This window comes from Cricetulus griseus, chromosome 2, assembly GCF_003668045.3.
Source record: "Cricetulus griseus strain 17A/GY chromosome 2, alternate assembly CriGri-PICRH-1.0, whole genome shotgun sequence".
Classification (NCBI taxonomy): Eukaryota; Metazoa; Chordata; class Mammalia; order Rodentia; family Cricetidae; genus Cricetulus; species Cricetulus griseus.
This window is the reverse complement of record NC_048595.1, coordinates 133,672,406-133,698,192: the sequence shown is the minus strand read 5'-3', so window position 1 is coordinate 133,698,192 and position 25,787 is coordinate 133,672,406. Positions and strand designations below refer to the sequence as shown.

General features: G+C 38.6%; 1 pseudogene; it reads left to right on the top strand.

Annotated features, from left to right (window-relative positions):
- Positions 1–25,575, top strand: part of LOC100772779 — a 69,355-nt pseudogene extending 43,780 nt beyond the window's left edge.
- The last annotated feature ends 212 nt before the right edge of the window (positions 25,576–25,787 follow it).

Here is a 25,787-nt window from a genome sequence, read left to right as displayed (position 1 = left end):
TGCATGTTGTGCTGAGAAGAAGGTATATTCTTTTGTGTTTGGATGGAATGTACTATAGATGTCTGTTAATCCCAGTTGGGTCATAATTTCTATTATCTCTTTTGATTCTTTGTTAAGTTTCTGTCTGGTGGTCCTGTCTAGTGGTGAGAGTGGGATGTTGAAGTGTCCCACTATAAGTGTGTGAGGTTTTATGTGTGATTTGAGTTTTAGTAATGTTTCTTTTATGAGTGGATGCCTTTACATTTGGGTCACAGATGTTCAGAACTGAGACTTAATTCTGGTGTATTTTTTCCTGTGATGAATATGAAATGACCTTGTTCATCTCTTTTGATTGATTTCAGTTTGAAGTCTCATTTGTTAGAGATTAGAATTGCTACACCAGATTGTTTCTTGGGCCCATTTGATTGGAAATATCTTTTTCCAACCCTTTATTCTGACACAACGTCTGTCTTTGAAGTTGAGGTGTGTTTCTTGTATGCAGAAGAAGGATGGATTCTGTCTTCGTATCTATTCTGTTATTCTGTGTATCTTTATAGGTGAGTAAAAACCATTGATATTGAGGGAAATTAAGGTCTATAGAGTGTTAATTCTTGTTTGTTTTGGATTTGTTGGTGTTGGGGGTATTGTGTGTGGATTTTCCCTGCTTTTTCTTTTGACTTTTGGTAAAGCAGGGTTATCTATTGCTTATTTTTTATGAGTATAGTTAACTTCCTTAGGTTGGAGTTTTTCTTCAGGTCTTTCTGTAGGGATGTAGTAGATATGTATTGTTTAAATCTAGTTTTTTAATGGAATAGCTTGTTTTATCCAAATCTGTAGTAATTGTAAACTTTGCTGGGTATAGTAGTCTCTACTGGTATCTTAATGTTGGTAGAATATCTATCCAGGATCTTCTGGCTTTCTGAGTTTCCATGGAGAATTGGAGTGTAATTCTGATATGTTTGCCATCATATGTTACTTGGCCTTTTTCTTTTGCTGCTCTTAACATTCTTTATTCTGTATGTTTGGTGTTTTGATTATTATGTGGCGAAGGGACTTTTTTAAGTCCAAACTATTTGGTGTTTTGTAAGCTGTAATGATAAGTCTTTCCACTAAAGCCGCCCCTAGCCCTGCTGCCACGTGGGCACTTTCTACCAACTACCCAAGTTCTGCCCCAAATAATACACAGATATGTATATTAGGTACAATGCTGTTGGCCAATGAATAGAATTTCTTATCTGCTAGCTCAGTCTTAATTATCAACCATAATCATAAGACATATCTTACGGAGGTTGCCAGCGGAATACGTCCTGTCTTGCTGGGATCACATGGCAGGCTCCAGATCAGATAGCAGGAGGAAGAGGAAGAGAATGACTTGTCCTTGCTTATATTCTGAGTCTGCCTGTTATCTAACTTCCTTCCTGATCACAGGATTTTACTACATTTCCAAGAATCCTGCTTGACTCCTACTCCCACCTAACTTGCTGCCTCATTAGCCAAACAGTGCTCTATTCAACAACCAATAAGACAAAGATACACAGAAGGTCGTCCCCCATCATTAAACATCTTGTACTTTCATTGGCATGCCTGTCTTTAGGTTGGGAAAGTTTTATTCTATGGTTTTGCTGAATATGTTTTCTGTACCTTTGAACTAAATTTCTTCACCTTCTTCTATACCAATTATTCTTAGGTTTGGTCTTTACCAGGTGTCCCATATTTCGTGGATATTTTGTATTAGGGATTTTTTGGACTTAAGATTTTCTTTAGTTGATGACTCCATTTCTCCTAGTGTATCTTCAAAGCCTGAGATTCTCTCTTTCATCGCTTGTATTCTATTGGTTATGCTTGTTATCTGCAGTTCCTGACCATTTACCCAGCTTTTCTAATTCCAGCATTCCCTCAGACTGTGTTTTTTTCTTAATTGTCTCTATTTCAGTTTTCAAACCTTGTATTGTTTGAATTGTTTCTTTCAATTTTGGGGTTATACTTTCCTCCATTTTTTAAAAAAAAAAAATTTGTTTGCATTTTCTTCCATTTCCTTAAAGGATTTTCTCATTTCTGATTTTAAGGTCTCTATCATTTACATAAATGTTTTTAGTGTCCTCTTCTGCTTCATGTGTGTTGGGATGTTCAGGTCTTGCTGGTGTAGAGTCCCTAGACTCTGGTGGCATCATATTGGTATTTCTGTTGTTGACTATGTTCTCACATTGTCTTCCCATCCCTTCTTCCAGTGGGTGCAGGTGGGTTTTCTTCCTCCCCTGGTTGGTACGGCTTCAAGGTTCTCTTTCTGTGGGTGCAAGCAAGTCTAATACTCCAATGGGTTTCACTTTGGGTTCAGGGAATCTGAGATGCTCCCTCTCCAGGTGACTGGAGGTGGGGCTAGCACTTCGATGTCAGCAGACACTTGATGACTTGATCCACTTTGGTTGAGTCGACCTCTCCCCTGAGTGGGCGTGGTACTAACACAGGAATACCAGCAGACTCTGGTTTGCTGAGTCTGCCAGAGTAAGTCGACCTGCCTACAGTCCCCAGATCAGGAGATCCCAAAGAGGGCTAGAGGAAGTTGGACCTGAGACAGGGGCCCATGCTCACCTCTCCCCTGAGTGGGGGTGGGCATGACTGAAATATTTAAAGTATTGCTGCTCGAGCAGAGTAGTGATTCAACCACTACATTTAGAAAGAATTTAAAGGTTAGGTTAAGATGTTTTTTGTTAATATCTTTCAGGTAGTAATCCTGAGAAATTATTTAAAATTTAGAAAGGCACACTTTTGATAGGTGAACAAGGAACTCATTGAAGTCAGGAAACAGGAACAATGGCATCCTGGTTATTTCTGGCTGATGTATTTTTCTTGTTAGAAGGGGTTGGTGATCAAAGGATATGATTAATTATTTGTGCCCAATTTTTACATCAACTTCCCAATAAGAAAAAAAAAAAAAAAAAAAAAAAAAACTACTGATGGGTTGGTAACCCTGAGGATTTTAAGTTATAGGTGACTGATTGTCATACATAAAAATTTAGGTTTGTGATTCTTTAAGACATTTTATAATGTTATATTTTAAAATAAATAATAAAATCATTGCTCCTTTCTTTGTAACTGCAAAATGCACCCACCCTGCCAATAAAAGAACTGGCTGAGAAAAATACTTTTCTTGCTTACACAAGTTGCTTAGGCATGAATGTATTGGGGATAATTTATTTTTTCACTTATAATAGATGAAAGGTTTAATCATATAGGGAAATTAATTACATGCTTTTCATTGTTATTTATTATGATCATTCACTTGAAAAAGAGGAAGTAACCACATTGTAATTTTTAGATTGCTTGAAAGACTTTCATGACATTTATAAGCTATAAGGTAAAAACAAAATAAACAAGGTACACATCAGGGTAGAAGAACAGAACAGAACAGAAGAACAGAGTAGAGCAAGCAACAGAAAGAATAATAAAATGAAGAACTAAGCTTTAGCCCTCAAAAACATTCCTGTGTGTCTGTTTGTCTGATACTTCATCTACCTACATCTCCTCTTCAGCTTATCTGGCATGTTGAAGGCTTTCTACTCATCAGCACTCTAGATGAGACCCTTACATGTTGGAGGTGTGTGTGTGTGTGTGTGTGTGTGTGTGAATGTGTGTGTTTCACATTTTTCTATTCCCAGTGAATTAAATTTTGTCCCACTCACTAACCTCAGAGAAACCAGTTTTACTACCTCAGGCAAATGTGTCAGTTGAGCAAAGGGGTCAAGACCATGGTGGGGTAACCCACAGAAACAGCTGACCTGAGCAAGTGGGAGCTCATGGACCCCATTCTGACAGCTGAGGAATCAGCATAAGACCAAATGAAGTCCCCTGAACATGGGTATCAGTTGGGAATCTTAGGCAATCTATGGGTCGTCTGGCACTGAAACACTATTATCCTTAGTGCACTAATAGACTTTTGGAGCCCATTCCCTATGGAGTGATACTCTCTCAGCCTAGATACATGGGGGAGGGCCTAGGCCCTGCCAGAAATGATGTGACAGACATTGGTGATCCTCCATGGAAGGCCTCACCCTTCCTGAGAAATGGATGAGGAGTGGGATGGCAGGTTGCTGGGGGCATGAGAGGATGGGAGAGAGAGGGAACTGGGATTGGTATGTAAAATAAGATTGTTTCTAATTTAAATAAATATTTATAAAATAAAAAAGAGTTAATGGGAATAGTCTAGTGACAATAAAGTAGAATCATAGAAATGAAAAGTTCCCTCATTTCTAAAAGCTGTACCAATATCCTAAGAAATTAAGAGAGATATACATAAAGACAAGGGATAAACAGTGCCAACCCTTAAGAATAAGTTTCCAAGTTATGTTGACTATAGGATAAATGGAAAAACCTGGTATATCCCCAGAGGCGATAGAGTAGTACAGAATTTAGGATGGAGTGATCCAGCTTTAGCAGGTGAGCTGATCAATGAGAATTCAGATCTTAACAGATGTAAATATTAACTACAAGAGAGAAAACTGTCTCTCACCTTGCATGACACTCTAACAGCATATTCTGCAAACTGGGCACACTGTTCTACATACAGGTGTGCAGAACCAGAAATGTTACTTTGTAGCTTGCAAAAGTTATTATGCTTCTGATGATAAAGATATAGATATAAAAGGTAGTGGCTACTGGTGGGAGAGGTGGAGGAACTGAAGCTGAAAGAGGCAAGGAACAAACTGGCAATTATTGTAACGACTATATAACAACTTAGATATTAAAAACTGCTGATGGGGAATGCCCTTCTCTTTATGTTTATCTTATTGGTTAATGAATAAAGCACTGTTTGGCCAATGAGGCAGGAAGATAGGTGGGACTAGGAGAGAAGGAAGATTCTGTGAAATGTAGTAAAGAAGTGTTGTGGTTCAGGCAGGAAGTGACAAAGCAGGGAGAGAGACGCATATATAAGCAAGGGCAAGAAGGAAGTCGTTCCTTTATCTATTGCTCTTCCTCCTGGTCTCTGTTCTGCAGTCACCATGTGATCCACCAGCAAGAGAGGGTGCCAGTAGGAGGTGTCCAATAAGATAAGTCTTATAAAATATATAGATTCATTCATTATAAAATATATAGAAAATTAAGACTGAGCTAGCAGATGAGAAATCCTAGTCTGCATTTGTACTGGCCTAGCAGCATTTGTACATAATATAAGTCTCTGTGTGTTACTTGGGTAGCTTGGCCGAAAGTGCCCATGTGGCGGCAGGGCTTAGGTGACTTTGGAGTAAAGACTTATCATTACAAACTGCTTGTAAAATTGTTCATGCAAACCATTGAATTGTATAAATAAATACAGGCCAGGCTATCTGGGGCCACTTGTTTTAACATTAACAAGTGGTCACAGTCTTCTTTTGGTGTTGACTTCACATATCTATTCCAGGTTATCAAATTTGTCTGGAGCAAGACTGTCAGCAACAGCATGCTGTGGTAAGATTACTGAACTTTAGTGCAGACATATTGCCCTGACTGTTTATTGACTATGTTTTTACACTGCTGTATATATGTATCTACGGTTGGAAAGAATGTAAATCTAAGTGCTAATATTAGGCCTTGTAATTGTTAGGTGGGTGTTTTGTTTCTGGGTTCTTTTTTCTCTCTGGTTCTTAGGATTATATGGTGACAGTATATTGCCTATAGGAAACTCTTCTGCATTCATGATAGTTGTGAGGTCACAACAGATTTACTGAAGTGCTGGGATGTGACAGGGAGATCATAATTGGAGTAGCAGCAGTAAAGATCTGTAGCTTACCTTCTTCCCTGGCAGGTGTGTCCTGTGAGTTCCCAGGGATATAAGTTGAGAAAAGCAATAAGTGCAGGGGAATGGAGGGAGATTAGGAGTGGAAGATCAGTGGGATCTACTGAAGATGGGAACACACTGGAAGGGGAGGCCTCAGCAGACTGAGGATGAGATTGAGGGATTGAATTTGGAGGAGTATAAGAAGAGATGAATTATGGAATTAGGCTACCTATTTCTCTGACTAAAGGCAAATTTCCATTTTTCACAACTAATAGAAGTTATGACCCAATTAGGTTTAACGGACATCAATACAACATTCCATCCAAACACAAAAGAATATACTTCCTTCTCAGTGTCTCATGGAGCCTTCTCTAAAATCAACCATATACTTGGCAACATAGCAAACTTCAACAAGTACAAACAATTAAAATACCCCCCTGTATCTTTTCAGACCACTGTGCTTTAAAGTTAGAATTCAACAACACAAATTGCAGAAAATCTACAGACTCATGGAAATTTAAAAATGCAAAGTATTTCTTAGTTATCAGTTTACACAACTAACTTAACATTCAGTGGCATACAAAAATAAGAATGTGTCACTTTGTTATATATCTGCAAGTTGCCTAGAATTCAACAGATTAGCATAAGCCTATGTGATTATGACTCTACGTTTATGGTATATCCTACCCTCTTAATCTTTTTGTACCAATTGCTAGTGCTTGCACTATATCCACTGATATCTACTGCAACATCTACTGACAATCGTTCTGACAAAGCATGTCACATATATGAGCCCACCAAGATTTGTCAGGCAACAGCATTTTTCTCCAATATTAGTGAAAAGTAATGAGTATTTGCCCAAATGCAAGTTAGCTAAGGATAATATGCAGCCCCACTTTTGAAGATAATTCCATGTTATTGTATGAAAACACAAATATATAAATTGAAAATTTCACTGGATAAATTTCTATATCCTGGAGGATCACAGGGAATAACTTTGGCCCTTAATTAACATCTTGACATTCCAATTTCCTATTAACAAGTCATTTGATATCTAAAATCTATCCCTACTCTTATTACTATAGACTTAAAGTATTCATTTAATAGTAGCCCAATAGTTACACCATTATTTGAAAAGTAACCCATTGTTACAGAAAACTGCCTACAGTGAGTTATATCCTCCTTAGTTAGGCAAAGAGAAAATGCCCCACAAATGTTTCCATGAGCTGATGTTAAACAGGAAATTACTCAATTGAGAGTCCTATTTTCAGGTGTCAAGTTCATAGCCAAAATTAGCCATCACACCAACTGAATCACAAAAGGCTATTCCTGTTATACCTAGATTAGAGAGAGGAAGATTAGGTCTTGATGGTTTGGGTTTCTTTCTATTTCCTAGACACATGTCTATGGCCAGTGAAGGCATTTTTCCTTTTCTTTCCCTGGCTCCCAGCTGCACACAGTAGGAAATAAAATATTTGCTTCCCATCCAGAACATACATTGGACATCAGTGTGTCTCAGGAAATCATCCATATTTTCCCTTCTCATATGCTTTTTCCTCATATGCTCCATTAAGCAGATACTTATTAATGTGTACACACATTCTCTGGAAGGAATCAGGATGATTTCATAAAATGCACTGTTAAAGACAATAGAGCAAGGATTTATTTGGCCAAGTCTCAAACTTATACCTCATCATAGCAGTCATAGAGTCAAATAATATTCATCAACAAAGGTAGTCAAGGATAAAATTTTACAAGCATGCCAGAACTGAGCTCTGATCCTCTCTACTGTATAATCCAATATTTCCTGTTCAGAAAATTATTCTGCCCAAAAGTTAAGATGAGGTTTTCCCAATCAATTAACTAAATACAATCCCACACTGAAAGTCAAGGAGACATTGTAAATATAAACTATCTTTCAAAGATTTACCTGGACGCCTGCTTCCTCTGTGTCATGTTGAAAATTAATACTGACCAGAACAGATTCTACAAGGTTTCTGTAGACAAATAGGCTACTAATCATCACTTGGAATAAATTTACCATGATAAAAAATGAAGGATTTCCACAGGTTAACTGATTCACTCTACCATTAGGCTGAGAAATCACAGAAATATCACATGTGATTAACTGAGAACTCTCAGGTGAGACTGGGAAGATAGGCCTCCTGGATTCCTTAGTACTTGATGACATAAAGACAAAATATGTTGAGAGGGAGTGGATCCAGTATATTGTCCAGAGAAAAAGAAATGATTATTTTTTTTCTAGGCCTATCTGAGTCCCTCTAAAAATAAATGATGAATAATTCCTCTCCTGCAACTTACTGAAACAACTGTCTCTATTTCAAAATAGCCAGTAATATTGAAGTTTCATCACAACACAGTCATATTTTTTATTCAGAATAAGACACAAAACTATTTTTTCTCTGCAGAACAGATCTTGGGATCTCTTCAACACAAATACTAGGCTGAGCAAACTCCTTAGGCCTGACCATGCTTGACCTTTACTTCCGGTGATACACTCATAGTGCCTTCTTCCTGACTCTACTGCTGTGACTAACAGGTGAGCGTTGCTGGATTTTCTTTGTCCCACCAGCCTGGTTCCACAGCCACTTCAACCCTAAAGAATATATGGATGCTATATTAGTTATAAAACAGTTGGCCAGTGACTTGGGCTTCTTATTGGCTAGCTCTGTCTTAATTACTAACCCATTTCTATTCATCTAAATATTTCCATGTGGTGTTGTTATCTTACAAGGTGAGGGTATGGAATGGACCTCTTACTCCTTTGGTGGCCTACATGGCAACTCTTCTGGTGGGCCCTCTCTGTCTACTTTTCCCAGAATTCTGTTTGTCTCCTAGTCCCACCTATCTTCCTGCCTCATTGGCTGAACAGTGTCTTATTCATTAATCAATAAGAGAAACATATATAAGGAAGGACATTTTCCATCAGGTGAGCACATCCCAGGAGTATAGTCTTTTCTCTGCCTCTGTCTACCCCTGCCAATGGAACTCAAGAACTCCAGGTAAACACAAGAAGAGAGAAGAGAGGATAGACAATAAAGAAGGTCAGAACATATCTGAGGGCCTAGAGTCACAGTCTTCAGCATTGCCCTGCAAATCCATCTGTTGTGATAGGTGGCTGGAAGGATCTTAATGGATAATGCTTCCAAAACAATTAAAATTTAAAATATTTTAGCAGAATACCACTTAAATCAATAGAACTCACAGCCCATGAGCACAAGTGATTTGTTTGCAAATCAGCTAATGATATCTCCCAATGCATAGCATTCTTTATTCACTTCTAGAGATAGTGAGGCTGACATGCAGGCCAGTGACGTGGATAGAAGTGAAGTGTCTCTGGCAATGCTCAGCTACTATTCTTTCTCACTTAGGTTCTGCATTATGTCCTCTGTCCTCCAGTTCCTTCATCATCTGGCCTTAGTCTTCTACGTGCTTATGGTGATCCTCCTGCCTCTGCTTCCTTCAGCAAATCCAACCAGCGTGCGCCAACACAACCGGCATTCTTTCCTTTTGAAGCTGTGCTATTATTTTGTGTTCCAAAGTCTGGGTTGTATTGATAGGGTTGACAGGGTGCCACAGGTTGGAGGCCAAAATAATAGACATTCAACTCCTCACAATTCAGGAGACTAGAAGCACAGGGTCTAGGAGTACATTTAGCTACTTTCTACCATGATACCTCTCCAATTGTAAATTGCATCTTCTGTGTTCATGCATGATCTTACTTCATCCATCTAGGTGGATCTTCTCTATTTCTTGCTATGAAACAAGTCAGCTTGGGTGAAGATCCACAAATTGCCTCATGTATCTTTACTCCTTAAAAGCCATGTTCCAAATACAGCCATATTATTAAGTATTGAGTTCATGGATTTCATATGTACACCATAGACAACTCATGTATGTAGCACAAAAAAATTCAGAGATTAATATTGGGGTTCAAGCTTCAAGCTGAAGATTAAAGAAGCAAAGTAGCCAAGCCACCAGTGGTTATGTCTACTTCATTCTGAAAGGGCTGATCCTCTCACCAAGCCTGAGACTGCTGCATCTCTTTAGCATGGCTGGAAAATAAACCTGATACTGATTACTGAAGACTCTGCTTATCTTTTATACCTCTCTAGTGGAATTAAATGCTTGCTCTCTGTTAATATTCTTAGACTGATTCAAACTTGTATAGCCCTGGGTGGCATTGAACTCCAGAGAGATCGATCTGCCTTTGCCTCTTGAGTCCTGGGATTAAAGGTGGGTGCCTGGTTTCTATGGCTAACTAGAATGGATGCTTTAGTATTTTGATCTTCATTGGCTTTAATCAATCTTAAACAATATATCAGCACATATGTATAACAGTTCCCCATATATCCTTTGTTTTCTTGATCTTCTAGAGGGAGATTTGTTTTCCTTCTTCTCCATGTTAAGTACTATTGACAATGTGACTGGTTCCAGCTCATGATTTCCCAAAGGCTGTTTGTCCTTAGTGTCTTCTTTGTCTGTGAGGAAAACTTGATAGCTTCAGGTCAAGGTTTAGGAGCCATCAGGCTTCCCACTTTGGCCAGGTGTTATGTCATCTAATGTCATAGAAGTTTCGCATTCAAAATGTCCTCCTTACACACTCAGTGCTCCTGATACTGTCAATAAGAGATGAGCCAATCTAATGATTTTAACTCTATCTAAATCTTTTTATTTTTAATTTCCCAAATTAATATATAATTACAACACTTACATCATTTCCTTTCTTCCTTTGTTAAATTCATGGACTCTGATTCTTTAGCTGTTCTCTCTGTGTGTCTCTCTCTGTCTTTCTTTATCTCTGTGTGTTTAAAAATGAATGTACAAACACACACACACACACACACACACACACACACACACACACACACACAGAGTCCTAAATAAAGAAATGCAGCTTGCTCACTCCATATAATGTTTTCAGGACAAGGACAACACCAATAGACATTAAAACACTAAAGGGGAATATGTCATGGAAAGGCATTGTGAATCCTTGTTCTGTCTTTTTATTTGTGTTCCAGCCCTGCATTGCTTTACTGTTGTCTCCATAACATGAATATCTGTCTTCCTAAAGACTTCAAAGCAGCAGGATGGTCAGCAGGTTGAAATGTCTAAACTGTGATAGTTCATAAAACTTCTGCTTTTATTGGTTGATTTATATTAGGAATTAATTTCATTATTGGGAGGTTGTCTAGCACAAATGTTATATTTTGAGTCTGAACTATATCCCAAAATTAATATATTTAAGCCTTTATTCCCAAATAGTGGAACTACTGTGAGACAGTTTGAGTGTTTAGATGGTAAGGCAGAGATAAGCAGCACTGATCCATTACACACTGTCATCATAATGAAACTCTGCCTCACCTGAGACCACAAGAATGGAGCCATTCATTCCAATGATCCCTAAACTTTTTAAAACAATGAGCTAGAATAAATATTTATCCTTTTGAATTGCTGATCACAGGTATTTTTCAAATTAATAGGAATATAATTCAGCAACATGTAACTATGTCCAAATCCACATTCATATCTAGATCTAGATCTAGCTCCATAATCTGGATCAGCTCCATTAAACTATGCAGATCTTCAGCTGTCATTTGATGGCTCCATGACTTAGTAAATCAACTGAGAAATTATTTTTCAGTGTCATACCTTGCCATCTCCCAGATACTGTGAAAAGTACTTCATTGTTTTAACACTCTTGGAACTATATCTGAAGTTAATGCTTTTATCACTTTGCCACAAACACAGAAACAGAAGCAGAAGCATCAACAACCTTACTGGAAATATCTGGTTTGAACTCAGGTAGTTTGACTGAGGTCATGGAATTAACAGTCACTCTTCCCAGAAGCTTATATCTATCCCATGAGCTTTAGCCTGATAAAGTGAGGACACTGTCTTTGGTTCTCCTGGACTCTTAAGCTTACTCCTTACATGACAAGAGTTTTTCAAGGAAAAGCCATTCACATGGTAAACTAGATTTTTATTTGTAGATGAATTGCCTATTTAACATCTGTTTCAGTGACATAGAACATGCCACATTGAGCCAATCATATGTAGGGGAGAATTTATTGGATACTGAGTCTGAACTAGAGGCTGTGGTAGGAATATTTGTTGTACTGTAGAATAAGACTGGTAGTGCAGTCACTGACATGGAGTTTGAATCTACTATAAGAAATGGCAATAATTAAGGGGGGAAGAAAATATGTTATTTTAAAAACTGTATATGTAAATATGTCCAATTGTCTAAAGAAATGAGGATCTTTGGGTATTTAGATATTGAAAACACTGTGTGTGGGTGGGCATCACTGAGAAGAGTAAATATGAGCAAGGATAAAAATAAATGTGAGTCTGCCTCCATCCACAGTAATAGGTAAGCTTGGGCCTGTGGCTGGCCCACCTTCCTTTGCCCTACTTGGAGACACCTAAGCCCTGGGAATGGGCACTGCTACAGATCCCATCCTGGCTTCATCCATTCCAAGCATAGTCTGTAGGGTTATAGACCCTTCTTCCATCCACAGAACTAGGTAAGCTTGGGCCTGTTTCCCACATGCCTTCCTCTGCCCAGCTCAGAGACACCTGAGGCCTGGGGACTGTTCACAGCAGATCCCATCCTGGCAGACCCCATCCCTGTGTGATAAAGCCCAGCCAGAGACCTCAATGGCCACAGTACCAGTCCTGCTTCCATCCGCAGGAATAGAAGATACATAAGAGTATTGAACCTGCATGCACCCACCACAAGGGAACCTTGATCCCATACCCACCAGGAGAGGAAGAGACTTCCTCTACAGCCACAAGAAAAAGGGATGGGAAGAAGAAAATATAAAACAACATTCAACAACAGAAAAACCAATATGACACCACTTGGGTCTACTGATTCCATACCAACAAGAACTGAACATCACAATGAAGATGAAGAGAGAATGACCTTAAAAATATCTTCAGAAAAATGATAGAGGCCCTCAAATATGATATGAGAAAATGCATAAAAAATGGAAGAAAAACAAACCAAAAAATGCAAGAACATCATCTATTAAACAAATAGTTCAAGACATAAAAATTGAAATAGAGATAATAAAGAAAACACAATCTGAAGGAATGCTGGATATAGAAATGTTGGGTAAATGATCAGGAACTACAGATGCAAGCATAACTAACAGAATACAAGAGATGGAAGAGAGAATCTCAGGCATTAAAGATACACTAGAAGAAATACACTTATTGACCAAAGAAAATCTTAAGTCCAACAATACCCTAACACAAAATGTGCAGGAAATATGGCACACCATGAAAAGACCAAACCTAATAATAACATGTACAGAAGAAGGTGAAGAAACCCAATGCAAAACTACAGTAAACATATTCAACAAAATAATAGAAGGAAAATTTCCCAACCTAAAGAAAGATATACCAATAAAAGCACAGGAAGCCTACAAAGCACCAAATAGAGAGGACCACAAAAATGTCTCCTGGCCACATCATAAACAAATCCACAATCATACAGAATAAAGAAAGAATATTAAGAGCAGCAAAGGAAAAATGTCATGTAACATATAAAGGCAAACATATCAGAATTACATTTGACTTTTCCATAAAATCTCTGAAAGCCAGAGAGTCCTGGATAGTTATTCCATGTACACTAAGAGACCATGGATACCAGCCCAGAATACTATAACAAGCAAAGTTTTCAATCAATACAGATGGGAAAAACCAAGATATTCCATCACAAAATCAGATTCAAACAATGCATATCCACCAGTCTAGGCCTAAGAAAGTTTTGGAGGAAAACTCCAACTCAAGGAATTTAACTACAACCAGAAAACATAGGCAATAGATAATCCCACTTCACCAACAGCCAAAAGAAAAGAGGGTTAGAAATCCACAGATAATTCCACCACCACCACCAAAATCCAAACAAACAAGAACGAGCAATCAATGGTTATTAATATCTCTCAATAATTAGTGGTCTTAACTCACCTATAAAAATGACACAGGCTAGCAGAATGGATACAAAGTCAGAACCCATCCTGCTGCTGCATAAAAGAAACACATCTCAATGTCAAAGGCAGACATTCCCTCAGAATAAAGGGTTGGGAAAAGACTTTCCAATCAAATAGACCCAAGAAACAAGCTGGTGTAGCAATCCTAATATTAACAAATTAGACTTTAAACTAAAATCAATCAAAAGATATGAAGGTGGTCACTTCCTAATCATCACAGAAAAAATCCAGCAAGATGAAGTCTCAGTTCTGAACATCTATGTCCCAAATAGAAAGGCATAAACATTTGTAAAAGAAACATTACTAAAACACAAATCACACATAAAACCTCACACATTATGGTGGGAGACTTCAATACCCTACTGTCACCATTAGATAGGAACATCAGGCAGAAACTTAACAAAGAAACAAAGGAGCTAATAGAAGTTATGGCCCAGTTGGGTTGAAAAGACATCTTTAGAACTTTACATCCAAACACAAAAGAATAAACTTTCTTCTCACTGATACATGGAACATTCTCTAAAATCAACCACATACTTGGCAACATAGCAAACTTCAACAGGTACAAAAAATTAAAATACCTCACTCTATCTTATCAGACCACGATGCTTCAAAGTTAGAATTCAACAACAACACAAATTTCAGAAAAACTACAAACACATGGAAAGGGAATAAGGCCCAATTGCACCATTCCAAGTCAAGGAAGACATAAAAAAAGAAATTAAAGACTTCCTAAAATTCAATGAGAATGAAGACACATACCCAACCTTATTGGACACTTTGAAAGCATTGCTAAGAGGAAAGTTCATAGCACTAAGGGCCCACATGAAGAAACTGAAGAATAGTCACAATAGAGAATCAACAGCAGAACTGAAAACTCTAGGACACAAAGAGGCAAACACATCCCAAAGGAGTAGATGCCAGGAAATAATCAAATTGAGGGCTGAAATCAATAAAGAAGAAAGTAGGATAACAATAAAAAGAGTCTATAGACATCTATAGAACATTCTACCCCAATATAAAACAATTTACCTTCTTCTCAGCACCACATGGAACCTTCTCTAAAATCTACCACATACTTGGCAACATAGCAAACCTCAACAAGTACAAAAAATTGAAATAACCACCTGTGTCTTATCAGACCACCATGCTTTAAAATTAGAATTCAACAACACGAACTACAGAAAACCTACAATCTCATGGAAATTAACTAACATCCAATTGCACAATTCTTGGGTCCAGAAAGAAATAAAAAAGAAATTAAAGATTTCCTAGAATTCAATGAGAATGTGGACACAACATATCCAAACCTATGGGATACTCTGAAAGCAGTGCTAAGAGGAAAGTTCATAGAGCTGCATGCACACATGAAGAAACAGAGGAATAATCACATTAAAGAATTAACAGCACAACTGAAAGCTTTAGAAAACAAAGAAGCCAATACACCCCAGAGGAGCAGATGCCAGGAAATAATCAAATTGAGGGCTGAAATCAATAAAGAAGAAAGTAGGAAAACAATAAAAAGAGTCTATAGACATCTATAGAACATTCCACCCCAATACAAAACAATTTACCTTCTTCTCAGCACCACATGGAACCTTCTCTAAAATCTATCACATACTTGGCTACATAGCAAACCTCAACAAGTACAAAAAATTGAAATAACCACCTGTGTCTTATCAGACCACCATGCTTTAAAATTAGAATTCAACAACACGAACTACAGAAAACCTACAATCTCATGGAAATTAACTAACATCCAATTGCACAATTCTTGGGTCCAGAAAGAAGTAAAAAAGAAATTAAAGATTTCCTAGAATTCAATGAGAATGTGGACACAACATATCCAAACCTATGGGATACTTTGAAAGCAGTGCTGAGAGGAAAGTTCATAGAGCTGCATGCACACATGAAGAAACAGAGGAATAATCACATTAGAGAATTAACAGTACAACTGAAAGCTTTAAAAAACAAAGAAGCCAATACACTCCAGAGGAGCAGATGCCAGGAAATAATCAAACTGAGGGCTGAAATCAATAAAATGGAAACTAGGAGAACAATACAAAGAATCAATATAACAAAAAGTTGCTTCTTTGAGAAAATCAACAAGATAGACAAATCTTTATCCAAACTTACCAAACAACAAAGAGTGAATATGCAAATTATTAAAATCAGGAATGCAAAGGGGGACATAACAACAGACACAGAGGAAATCCAGAGAATCATCAGGTCATACTTTGTAAACATATGTTCCTCAAAATTTGAAAATCTAAAGGAAATGAACAATTTTCTGAACAGATTTCACTTACTAAAATTAAATCAAGAACAGATATGCCACGTAAATAGACCTATAACCTCTAATGAAATTGAAGCAGTCATTAGAAGTCTCCCAACCAAAAATAAAGCTCAGAGCCAGATGGCTTCAGTTCAAAATTCTACCAGAAATTCAAAGTACAGCTCATATCAATTCTCCTCAAAGTATTCCACACAATAGAAGGAGAAGGGTCATTACCAAACTCTTTTTATGAGGATTCAATATCCTTGATAGCTAAGCCACACAAAGACACAACTAAGAAAGAGAATTACAGACCAATTTCCCTCATGAACATTGATGCAAAAATTCTCAATAAAATATTGGCAAATCAAATCCAAGAACACATTAGAGAAATCATCCATCCGGATCAAGTAGGCTTCATCCCAGGGATGCAAGGATGGTTCAACAAACGAAAATCCATCAATGTAATCCACCATATAAACAGACTGAGGAAAAAAATCACATGATCATCTCACTAGATGCCAAAAAAGCCTTTGACAAAATGCAACACCCATTCATGATAAAGATCTTGGAGAAATCAGAGATAACAGGAACATAACTCAACATAATAAAAGCAATGTACAGCAAGCCGGCAGCCAACATCAAATTAAATGGTGAGTAACTCAATGCAATTCCTCTAAATTCAGGAAAGACAAAAGGCTGTCCACTCTCTCCATACCTCTTCAATATTGTCCTTGAATTGTCCTAGCTAGAGCAATAAGACAACAAAAGGAGATCAAGGGAATACAAAAGAAAGGAATAAGTCAAACTCTCACTATTTGCAGATGATATGATAGTCTACATAAGTGACCTGAAAAACTCAACCAGGGAACTATGACAGCTGATAAACCCCTTCAGCAAAGTGACAGGATACAAGATTAACTCAAAAAAATCTGTAGCCCTACCATATATGGATGACACATTGGTGGAGAAAGAAATCACGGAAGTATCACCCTTTATAATTGCCACAAACAACATAAAATACCTTGGAGTAACACTAACCAAAAAAGTGAAAGACCTGTACCAGAAGAATTTTGAGTCTCTAAAGAAAGAAATTAAAGAAGATAGCCTAAAGTGGAAATATCTCTCATGCTCTTGGACAGGTAGGAACTTCTGGAGGCAACACCATCCCTAACTTTAAGCTCTATTACAGAGCTATAGTCATGAAAACAGCTTGGTATTGGCACAAAAATAGACAGATAGACCAATGAAGTAGAGTTGAAAACGCTGAAATTAACCCACACACCTATGAACACCTGATTTTTGACAAACAATCAATCAATCCAAATATATGCTGGAACAAAGAGAACATCTTCAACAAATGGTGCTGTCATAACTGGATGCAAACATGTAGAAGACTACAGATAGATCCATGCCTTTTGCCCTGCACAAAACTTAAGTCAAAATGGATCAAAGACCTCAACATAAACCCAGCCACACTGAATCTACTAGAATATAAAATGGGAAATACCCTTGTATTAATCAGTACAGGAGACCACTTCCTGAACATAACACCAGTAGCACAGACACTGAAATCAGCAACTAATAAATGGGACCTCCTGAAACTGAGAAGCTTCTGTAAGGCAAAGGACATAGTCAGCAAGACAAAATGAAAGCCCACAGACTGGGAAAAGATATTCACCAACTCCACATCTGACAGAGGGCTGATCTGCAAAATATACAAAGAACTCAAGAAGCTATTCTCGAAAACACCAAACAATCCAATTAAAAAATGGGGTACAGAACTAAATAGACAATTCTCAATAGAGGAATCTAAAATGGCTGAAAGACACATAAGAAAGTGTTCAACATCCTTAGCCATCAGGGAAATGCAAATCAAAACAACTCTGAGATACCATCTTACTCCTGTCAGAATGGCTAAAATCAAAAATACCAATGACAGTTTATGCTGGAAAGGATGTGGAGAAAGAGGAACATTCCTCCACTGCTGGTGGGAATGCCAACTTTTACAGCCACTTTGGAAATCAGTATGGTGACTCCTCAAAAAAATGGGAATGAGTCTACCACAAGATCCAGCAATTCCAATCCTAGGCATATACCCAAAAGTAGCACATTCATATAACAAGGACATCTGTTCAACCATGTTCAGAGCAGCATTATTTGTAATAGTCAGAAACTGGAAGCAGCCTAGATGTCCCTCAACTGAAGAATGGATAGAGAAAATGTGGTACATTTACACAGTGGAGTGCTAACTACTCAGCAGAAAAAAAAACAATGGAATCTTGAAATTTGCAGGAAAATGGGTGGAACTTGAAGAAACCATTCTGAGCGAGGTAACCCAATCACAAAAAGACAAATATATGTATTCACTCATAGGTGGACCTGCTTTATAATACATAGTAGTGACCATGCCTTATCAGAGCTGTTTTTAATGATGTTGCTCAGAATGGTTTCCTTCCAGATGATGATTGAGAAGATAATTTAAAAAATGGTGCCAGGTACTACAAGAGTAACAGAACTGTGCTGTTTTCTGGGATTTTATTTTTTACTCTTTTTTTGGTTGTTGTGGTTGATTTTAAATGGAGAGTGCTAAATGTCTCTACAATTTTGTTCAAAGGACTGCAAAACCTGGAAAAGTTTTTGCTGTTATTGATGCATAACATACTGCTATTATTGGATATATATATATATACATATAATTTGAATTTTTGGAAACTTTACCTGTGCTGTCACCTTTGGAAAAAAAGAATCCCAGTTTACCGTGTTGAGTTGGCATTGTACAGAAATTACAGCCATATTGGTCTAGAAATGTTGAATTTAATTTTTTTCCATTTGTACAGGGGTAACACACTGTATTAAATATGTAAGGTCTTATCTATTTGGGTTTATTTACAAATACTAATAAAGTATTCTCTAAATAAAAAACATCAGAGAAACATCACCCTGAACAATTGCCACAAACAACATAACATACCTTGGGGTAATGCTAACCAAAAAAAGTGAAAGCACTTAACTGTAAGAATTTTGAGTCTCTAAGGAAAGACATTAAAGATACCAGAAAATGGAAAGATCTCCCATGTTCTTGGATCGGTAGGATCAACATAGTAAAAATGGCAATCTTGCCAAAAGCAATCTACAGATACAATGCAATCCCCAACACAATCCCAGCACAATTCTTCACAGACCTTGAAAGAACAATTCTCAACATTATATGAAAAAACAAAAGCCCAGGATAGCCAAAACAACCCTGTACAATAAAGGAACTTCTGGGGGCATCACTATCCCTGACTTCAAGCTGTATTACAGAGCTATAGTCCTGAAAACAGCTGGTATTGGCCCAAAAAATAGACATATAGACCAATGGAACAGAATTGAAACCCTGATATTAACCCACACACCTACAAAAACTGATTTTTTAACAAAGTAGCTAAATTTATATGATGGAATAAAGAAAGCACCTTCAACAAATGGTGCTGGCATAACTGGATGCTGGAATGTTGAAGACTGCAGATAGATCCATTTCTATGACCATGCAAAAACTTAAGTCCAAATGGATCAAAGACCTCAACATAAACACAGACACACCAAACCTATTAGAAGACAAAGTAGGAAATAACCTTGAATTAATTGGTACAGGAGACTACTTCCTGAACCTTACACCAGTGGCACAGACACTGAGATCAACAATTAATTATTGGGACCTCCTGAAACTGAGAAGCTTCTGTAAGGCAAAGAACACAGTCAGCAAAACAAAACGGCAGCTCACAGAATGGGAAAAGATCCTCACCAACCCCACATCTGACAGAGGGCTGATGCCCAAAATATACAAAGAACTCAAGAAGCTAGTCTCCAAAACACCAAAGAATCCAATTAAAAAGTTGGGTACAGAACTAAATAGACAATTCTCAATAGAGGAATCTAAAATGGCCAAAAGACACATAATAAAGTGTTCAACATCCTTAGCCATTAGGGAAATGCAAATCAAAACAACTCTGAGATACCATCTTACTCCTGTTAGAATGGCTAAAATTAAAATCACCAATAACAGTTTATGCTAGAGAGGATGTGGAGAAAAGGGAACACTCCTCTACTGCTGGTATGACTGCCACTTTGTAAAACCACTTTGGAAATCAATATGGCGAATCCTCGGAAAAATGGGAATCAGTCTACCACATGATCCAGCAATTCACCTCTTAAGAATATACCCAAGAAGCACATTCATATAACAAGGACATCCATTCAATGATGTTCATAGCAGCACTATTTGGAATAGCCAGAATCTTGAAGCAACGTAGATGCCCCTCAACTGAAGAATGGATAGAGAAAATGTGATACATTTATAAAATGGAATACTACTCAGTAGAAAAAAACAATGGAATCTTAAAATTTGCAGGAAAATGGATGGATCTAGATGAAACCATTCTGGAGGAAGTAACCCAATCACAAAAAATACAAACATGGTATGTATTCAATAATATGTGGATTTTAGACATAGAGTAAAGGATTAGCAGCCTACAGTCCACACTGCCAGAGAAGCTAGTAAACAAGGAGAACCCTAGGAGAGACATACATGGTCCCCTGGAGAAGGGAAGAGGGTCAAGATCTGCTGAGCAAATTGGAGCACAGGAGGAGGGGAGGATCTAGGAGAATGAGAAGGGGAGAAGAGGAGGGGTGAGGAGGACATGAGGGAGCAAAATGTTTGAGACTGGGGAAGAATAGAAGTAAACAAGAAAGGAAATACCATAATAGAAGGAAACATTTTAGGTTTACAAAGAAATCAGGCACTAGGGAGATGTCTGGAGATCTACAAAGATATCATCAGCTAACAATCTAAGCAACAGAGGAGAGACTACTTTAAATGCCCTCCCCTGATAATGAGATCAATGACTGACTTATATGCCACCCGATAGTCCTCATATAGCAGCTGGTGGAAGTAGAAGCAGACACCTACAACTAATTCCTGAACTGAACTGGAATCCAGTTGCAGAGAAAGACAAGTGATAGCAAATGTGTCTAGACCAGGCTGGTGAAACCCACAGAAACAGCTGACCTGAACAAGGGAGAGTTCTTGGTCCCCAGAGTGATAACTGGGAATCCAACATGGAACTGATCCAGATCCCAGGAATGAGGGTTTCAGTGAGGAGGCCTCAGAAATCTACAGGACCTCCTGTAGTAGTTCAGTACTTATCCCTAGCATAGGTGTGGACTTTGGGAGCCCATTCCACATAGAGGAATACTCCCTGAGCCAAGACACACAGGGGTGGGCGTAGGCCCTATCCCAAAGGATATGTTAGACTCTGATGGCCCCCTATGGAAGGCCTCACCCTCCCTGGGGAGCAGAAAGGACATGTGATAGGTAGGGTTTTTGTTGGGTGAGGGGTAGTAGGGGAGGAGACCAGGGAGAGGGAACTGGGGTTGACATGTAAAACAATCTTGTTTCCAATTGAAACTTTAAAAATCTGCAAAAAAAGAAAATGACAAACAAACAAAAATAAAGATTCAGTCACCACTTTAGAAAAAATTCAGAGATGCAGATTGTTAGTAAAGATAGGTTAAGATATATTTGTTAATGGCTTTGATATAGAAAATCTGCAGGAGGCTCAGTTATCTAGAACAAGATCCACCTGTTTGGAGATATCTACAACAGGGACTTGCCTCAGAATTCTTCAATTCAAATTCTTAAAGAATAGGAGGCAGAGTCATCTGCAGGATTGCAGAAGTGGGGACAGTTGCCTTGTTGTAAATGAAATTGAGGGATCAGAACATGGCCTTTGAGACACAGCAGGGAAGAGGAGACAGAGCCTCTGCTTCAGCCTCACTGTCCTCCTCTGTGGCATGGCGATAACTACATCTTTAGAAGCAAACAATTGTCCCTGGATAAAATCATCTGGCACAGCAGCACCCCCAAAACCAAGTACCATCATGATTGCACAGCCTTGGATGACTTACTAAACCTGAACCTCAGTTTCCCCTTCTGTAGAAGGTGGATAATTTTACCCAATTTTCCAGGGTTCTATGACAATCCAGAGAATTGCTGAGAGACTGGCACTCAGGAAGTCATTGGTGAGAAAATCTTGCTCTGTGGAGTCTTCAGTTTCCTTTTCTGTGATCATGGCAGCAACATTCCCCAGTCAATGTTATGATTGTAGATAGAGATGTCAGGATCATTACAGGGCATCAGTAGGGCAATGGTCTTCAGGAAAGAGGACTGACACTAAGAACATAGATAACATCCAACACTACTACTATCTGATGTGTGCCCAGGACAATGCTCTACTGGTGCCTCACTTGATAGATTCTCTATGCTAGCACAGGTTATAGCCTGGCTATGCTGAAGGAGTGCAGTCATATATCACACTTCGAGAAACTGCTGACTTGTAGGAATATTTCAGCATGTCAGCTGTTTTACTCAGAGACTATGTGATATTGGACTTCTCACTTTTCCTCTCCAGTCCTTAGTTATCAATGTAGCTATGGTGGGGTTGGCTGCTCTCCACCTGGATGCCCTTGAAAATCAAGAGAAATTCAAGATCCAGGTTCCTTTAAGTGGTCTGATATGGCTTTTGGCATCTGAAATAGCTAATGATACCAGAAGGTTTTAATACACACCTGGGGTTGTAAATCCACTCAGATACATTTTATGAAACAACAGGAGATTTGGAGCATTATAACCTTCATTGACCTTTAGGTCACCAAGCTGAGGCATGGCAGACCCATATGCTTGATTATAGCAGGGTCCAGCCTGCTGCACACAACCTGCTGAAACCCAAATAATATGCTTGTTATATTTCCCAGAGAGAAGAACCCAGAGACCCTAAAGTTCAGCCAAGACAGAGGCCCATTCAATTCTAATCTCAAGGCACAACTTTCCTATATTGCACAGTTCTCCATTAGAACAATTTCTCTTTCCAAACATTTCTCTTTAAGAAAGAACTCTATTTTAATGACACAGTAGGTCCCAAGCCCTTTCATTTTTTTTCCTTCTCATGGTCTTCAACTCTCTAAAATCACCCCCTGTGGAGGAAGTGATTGTGGTCCTGATTGTATTGTAAAAGCCACTGGCCAAGTTAGTGAAAGGATCACTAGGAAATAGGAGGATGCCAGTGTATAGAACAGTCATTCTCAACCTGTGGGCCATGACCTCTTTAGAAGATAGCCTACAAACCAGATTTTATTTTATAAGTCATAACAGTAGCAAAATTATAGTATGACATAGAAACAAAAATAATTTTATTGTCATTGGTCACCATACTTCAGCCCATGTAACATGTCCACAGATGTATTTTGATCTTAATCCTAACAAAGTATTGGTCACTGGCATCTGGGCAGTGTCAGGAGGCCCAGAAACTCCTGATGAATGGTGATTGACCCAAGACCCTCAAACCTGTAGGGACAGAAGGTGTGCTAGTATTTAGATAGCTTGACTCCAAATAACACTGCTTACACTCCTGGCTTAATGGACATTTGAAAAGGACTTATATATGTACAAATGCAAATGTGTATGATTTCAAAAATGGAGCCTGTTACACATAGTAACCTCAGCACAGGGCATCCACAGAGCACTCCGCCTTACTCCAACTAGTTCACCATATGTGTTCTTTAAACCAATAAGTGATTCTGTTTGATTAACAGCCTATGTTTGTGTCTCTTACAATTAACAACTACCTAATGAAACACCTTTGTCTTACTCAGAAGAGGGAAATCACAGTTTTCAACATAAAACTCAGTCCAACTGAAGCCAATTTAAAGATGCATACTGGAGAGCTCTCAATTTGAATTTAAGGCTTGGCAGAGATGAGACCTACTAAGATGGAGTTAAAAGAAAATAATGCAAACAGCTAGGTTAATTAGGAATGCTTCCCCCTTCATGGCCCTTCTGTGATGTCATTTATTTCTAGGGTTACTATAGATGTAAATCTATAAACATTTTCCCTAGATTACAATGTTTCCAGAAGAAACCAACAGGAAGAGAAGTTATAAAATATGAAATACACTGGCAATTGTCTTCTTTTGTCTAGGCCTAGAATTTCACCTAGGTTTGTCCTTCCTCATTTTCTCCTGGGTATCTGTACTAAATTGTGGAAACAAAAGAACAAGGAGTGCCACAAAAATGATCAGGAAAAAAACCCTGTAAAAACAAACACAAAATAAAACAAAAACTGACAAACAAAAAAACACGAGGAGAATGAGTAGTTAAAGAGGTAGGGCAGACACAGCTATGACCTTTGAGTAGAGCAGATCCTCAGTGTGGTTGAAGCTCTGGTATTGTTCCCAAACACCACAATAAACTAGAAATAGTGTCTAGAAGGTTCTTTACTATGTTATGTCATCAGTGGTGGCTATCATGATCACATCCTTGACTACAGGCTCATTTTAGCTAAACCATCTGGTCCTGTGGTCTTGGGTCCTGCAGGCAAAGCTGCACCTCAGGAGACAGTGAGCTTCACATACAGATCTCATCGCTTCTCCCCTGGCAGCATCACAGTGAAGTGGTTCAAATATGGAAATGAGCTCTCTCATGTACAAACCACCATGAACCCTGATGGAGAAATTAATGGCTGCAGTGTCTACAGCCCAGCCCAGGTGGTGCTGGGTATTGTGGATATGCACACTAAGATCATCTGTGAGGTGGCCCATATCACCTTGCAATGAGAGCCTCTTCGTGGGACTCCCAACTAGTCTGACACCATCCAAGGTAAAAGGCTCTGGGTCCAAGCTGAAGCTCACTCACATCTGTGCAGAATGGTTTGGTCCATAGGATCCAGCAAGCAATTATATATCCCATACAGTGGGGATAATAGACTGTGATCTGCACATAAATGAAACTATTTTAAAAGAAGAAACCACAGGTATGTTGATTATGAGCTGTAGGGAGACACCATAAACACACCTCCTAAGGGCTGGCTAGAGGTGTGCCTGACCACACCCATGAGGGTGTGGTCAATGGTGTCTCCCTACAATGAGCCACCCCTCAAACCCAGCAGATTCCTGTGTTTTACTGTTGTTATTGTTTTGCCGGTGCACAGGGGAGTGGTGCTTATTGATTTCACTTACAATGATACCCCACCACTGCCTGCACTCCTTGCTACAAGGTTGGATCCTCCTTACTGCAGCCCCTCTTCTGGGATCTATCTCTCTAGGTTCTGTCTGTTTCATCTTCTGCTTGTTCTTTTTCAGTCCTGCCTACTCTGGAGATCAACTGACAGCCATCAGAGTTTGGGAATCTTGTATATGTCACTTGTCAGGTGAATAAATTCTAACCTATGATCTTTCGGTTGAGTTGGTTAGGGGATTCAAATATATTCTGGATAGAATCACCTTCTACATTCATGGTAAACAATGATGAAACCTACAGTTACACCAGCTGGCTCTGCGTGGTGAACACATCTGCTCTTAAGGAGGATCTTGAACTCACCTGCCAGGTGGAGCACGGTGGACAGGCACCAATCCTAAAAATTGGTACTGTGTCAATCAGTGTACAGCAGGGGAATGAAAGTATTGACAACATGTCTGGCGATTTTCCACCTCAGCTCCCTGGTTGTTTGTAAATTTTGTCTCCTCTTTTGTCCTGAGGAGCTCCCAAGACTCAGAAACTACACCAAGAGCTGCAAAAGCAAGAGGGTTTATTGAACGAATGCGCATTCAGGTGTCAGCAATATCGGGAAAGCTGCACACCCCAGCAAGGGTTACAGGCTCCTTATATAGGGAAAAAACCACAGATCAGCATACAGGCAAGGGGCACAAAGTGATTGATTACAAA